Below are 4,761 nucleotides of genomic sequence, written 5' to 3' on the forward strand. Positions count from 1 at the left end.
TATATATATATATATATCTGTTCTCTCCGCTCTTACTGGGGATGGAGTGGTTATAGCTTGGTTGGGGTTTTTCACTCTCTTTGGGTTATCTGGTCGTTTATTCCCATACTATGAGTTTAGAGTCTTGTCTGTCCACTGCCAGTCCCTGGCATTAGGTGGGGTCTGGGACATTGAACGGTTTGGACTGATCCTTGTGGGGAAGCCGGTTGACTGACGTGGCTGTACAGCAGGTGGGATACAATCACTGTGCACGGTTGCATCTCAACTTGTAGTGCGGGTCTGCCTTGCTGCTTGTCCTGACCCTGCATGCTCCCTGTGCCTGCAGTCAGGTAGGGTGACGCTGGGGGGTCTCTGGTGCCTGGGCAAGGGTGGCTGGTGTGCCTTACTTGGCCTAGGGGGGTGGACTACCTGGGTTATGATTTCCTGGCACCATTGGTATGAGAGAACCATATGGATATTAGTGGCCTGCAACAGGCGACTGGGTGTGGGGTGGGCGCTTTGGTAGGTTAGTTCCCTGCTCTAGCCTTTGGGTGTGGCCATCCCTATGTCTGCCCACCTTGTGTCCCAGTTATCTGGGGTACAATTGGATATCTAAGGGCCAGGATCGCCTCTTTATCTGTCCTAGGCCCTGTAGGGCGAGTCTGGGGCCACCCACACCTGCTATTAAGCTTATTTTCCTTCTGAGTAAGCTTTCCTTCTGAATAAACTTTACATTGAGCATGCCCATACATACATACCATGTGAGTTTTGTTCCAGGTGTTGGAAGATACACACTAATACTGAATACTAAGCTGAAGTAACAAATATATACCACCCTGAATAATATTCTGTAATCATCACAGGTTTTGCCTTTGACACAGATTTGTATCTAAAGAATACCCATTACCTGCTGCTCTTAAAGCTTTTGTTGATGTTTACTTTGGTTTTCCGTTGTCTTCTTTTTGCTGTTCCCTGATTTCCTTTCATCTCATCTCATACAGGTATTGAAGCACACTTAGACAAATTGTGTTGTCCTTTAGTATACACAGAGAGTATACAAAATGAAATTTTGATGCGTAAGGCTTTCTGCAGTGAATAAGCGTCTTAAAACTGTGAAATGAACATAACAGTTTATATAGTGCATCTGTAATCAAGAATGCAGATAATGTAGGAAAAATGGAAAACCAGCTTAAAGTTATGGTGCAAAGGACATTGAAATGGAAAGGTTCAGTGCTGTGCAAAATGAATAAATAAATATTGCGCAAAATGCAGTGGAACATTGAGTTGTGTTCTATTTAAAGGGATTATGAAAAAAATCAGCCATGCTGGTAGTGCAAATATGATGTTTTCATGTGTGATGTAGACACCTGAGTTTCAACAGTTCAACGTTCTGATGGCAGCAGGAAAGAACCTGTTGCAGAACCTGCTGGACCTGCAGCAAATGCTGCCAAGCCTCTTCCCAGAGTGCAGCAGGGAGAACAGTCCATGGAGGGGTGTGAGGGGTCATTAATGATGTTACAGGTTTGGGACATGCAGCGCTGGGATGAAATGTCTTTAATGGAGGGAAGAGGAGCCCTGATGATCTTCTCTGCTGTCCTTGTTGTGCCTGTCTTGTTACATTCATCCAGTCGGAGGCTCTGCAGCCACCAAACAACACAGTGTCACATCTGGTACTGAGGGACAAAAAATAATTAAAATGAATAGATAAATAAATGAATAAAATAAATTGTCCTCTTGTGAATGTGTGTGTATGTGGGTATGCCTGTGTTACCCTGCCATGGACTGCCCAAAGACTGATGGAGAAAAGGACCAGACCCCTGTAGACCTCCAGACAGTCAGAAGAAGGAAGTGAAGTTTGCTTGAGAGTCAAACTTTTTAAGATACTTTATATTTTTATTTTATTGTTGTGAATAATGCTGAGCTATAATCTTCTTGATTGTTATCACTTTGTTAACTTTTTTTTCTGGAAACAATTGCAGATATCTCTGGGGACTGTAATGATCCAAAGTGATGTACTGGTTTCATCACTGCTTGTTCCAGTTGACAACAATTGCTGCTGTTTTTCAAATGAAGGTGATCATTATTGTGGTCCACTGTGAGCTGTTCCTTAACAAACACTTACCAACAGTTTCTGATGGTAATTAGTCCTTTGGGAGAAACACAGAGGTTCAGAATTAGATGTTAATTAGAGCGCATCGAATAACACTAATTACTAGAGGGTTATAGGGAAATTCCCCAAAGTCTAAGGGGACTCTTTTGTCTAAGTATGATAAACTTATTATAGAAATAAGTTGAACATTTAATGAGACAAGTAAGTTTTGTTTGACCCAATATGGTAGAGCAAGAGAAAGTTTACAATCTATTTTGCAAAATGCTTTCTGGACGGTTGGAGTTGGAGGCTGGCTTCTGTTGTGCAAATAAGTTTCAAAGTGCTGCTATTTCTATGGTGGCGATTTCTCCTGAATGGACAGTGGGCCAAAAGAGTGGGGGGTAACTGCTTCCCCTCTGGCTCAGTTATGCAGTTCTGCTGGAGACGGAAATAAATGTGTGATATGTGTTGGGAAGTGGAGTGTTAAAGAATAAACAAGTAGATGTCCACATTGTGAAAAATTATAACCAAAATCAGCAATCAGAACATCAGCGCAGAGGGGAGACAGATGTACACATGAACAGTGAGGGCAAGGTAGGACATGGCAATTCTCCTGCCTCTGGAGAGATTATGCCAAAAGGATGAGAGGCTGAATGGAAAAGCAGAGAAAAGACTGTTGAAATGAGGCCTGTTCCAGAATGAAGAGGACAATGCTGCAACACAGTGACCCTGGCCAAAAAATGATCTGGCATCTACCAAGGAAAACTGGGATGGTAAAGGATAGCCTACAACTGTGAACAAAGAGGCACAGGACTTCAACTGGTGGCATGAACACATTACAGACTTCTTTATCCCAGAGTGAAGCAGTTCAACAACCTGTGGTTAGGCAGAAATAACCCCAAAATCAACAGTAGACATTGGTTGCATAAATTTCATCGAATGCTGGAAAATCAAAAAGGAAGATGACTCTTGCTCATTACTCATATCCTTTAAATGGTTGCAAAAAGCAGCGGTCCCCAACCTTTTTATCACTGCAGACCGGTCAACGCTCACCAATTTTACCACAGACCAGGGGGCGTTGTTTATATTGCGAAAATAATAATGAACATGAATCCACTGTGTTCTCGTATGCAACCTTATTAGCAGCTTCCTAGTAACATTGCACTATCAACATTTATTTAACATAATCTCTGCCCCCTAGACAAAAATACAAGTTGGAAAATATATAAAGGGGAAAGAGCAATTTCACATTTCTTTCGCTATTATCTTATAAACAACATTTTTTCTATTATCAAACAGTCAGTTTGCTTGTGCTCTGAGAAGGATGCAAATACCTGGATGCAAGTACCCAGTTCAATCCCCACAGCCTGCACTCTGGGTCTATCAGCAAGACCCTTAACCCCGCACTGCTCCCTGGGCGTTACACAATGCAGTGGTACATTTGCAGTGAGATTAATAAAGTTAAATTTCAGGAGTGGCAGCCTAGTGGTTAGGGCGTTGCACTTGGAATCCAGAAGTTCTGAGGTCAAGCCACACTCACACAGACTGCCACTCTGGGTCCATGAGCAAGGCCCTTAACCCCACACTGCTCCCTAGTCTCACCACAATGGCAACCCACTGCTCCCCATGGGAAAGGGTTAAATGCAGTGATTTCATTTTGTTGCTCTGTTAAAAAAAAAGGAAACGCTCTCTGACCTTCATATCTTTTAAATTCTAAATTAATCTTATCCCTATTTATTTATTTATTTATTTATTTGTATTTAAAAACAAATCTAATCCCTATTTAACAAGGAAAACAGTTATCTTTGTTTGAGCTTCCATCTTTGTTCAAAGTCAAAGGTTTTCTGCAGTGACAGCTACTGAAAAAAAAGGAGTAGACTGGACATAGGTAACACACTTTGGGTGTTATTGCCTCCCAATGGCCCCAGATGGAACCATCTCGTTGCAGAAAAACAAGCTCAGGGTTCCCATTGATTTAGCATTATGGTGAGTTAAAATTCATGAACTTTTTATTACTTTTTGTAGCCGTACCTTTCTGTACCATGGAGCTCCGCATGGCGCTGAGTCCAGTGTAACAGAGGGGTAACAGGAAGAACTGAGTGTTCCTGGTATCAGCTATAGTTCTAGTACAGAATGAATCTAGACTGGATCAACATCTCTGGAGCATCAGGTGCTCTCCACCAGCCAGTTCAAAGCCACTTAGACATTTCTAGCAGATGTCTAAGGATGGGCCATCTCCAACTCCAAGCAGCTTTGACTTTTGACTTAGCCCGAGGCTTGCGTACAGAGATAGCTTCATCCTCCAGAATGTTCATTAATGCATAACTCATCTGTTGTCCGCATTTTCCAAAATTTCTCTGAAACTCTCCTCAATGATACATGAGCCTGGTCATTTAAATGTTGTGGTTATGCAAACTTAAGCAGAAGCTAAGTACTCAAAGTTTTAATTATTATATATACACTCATGTTATAGATTGAAATGTATTACTTAATTTTATTACTTTGTACTCATAAGTGTACTCATCATTTTCTGCTCATCTGGGACCAGGTTGAAGGTAGCCTCGTGAGACCATCCTGATCTTGCGAGCTTTCAAGTTTTCACTCGCTAATCAGTCTGGAGACTCTCCGTTAAAGAAAATTTGGAGCCGTTCACCAAACGAACGTCCAATCAGCGCTGGCTTCGAGGCGGGTTG

Source organism: Cyprinodon variegatus, unplaced genomic scaffold, assembly GCF_000732505.1.
Source record: "Cyprinodon variegatus isolate N-32 unplaced genomic scaffold, C_variegatus-1.0 Scaffold830, whole genome shotgun sequence".
NCBI classification, from domain to species: Eukaryota; Metazoa; Chordata; class Actinopteri; order Cyprinodontiformes; family Cyprinodontidae; genus Cyprinodon; species Cyprinodon variegatus.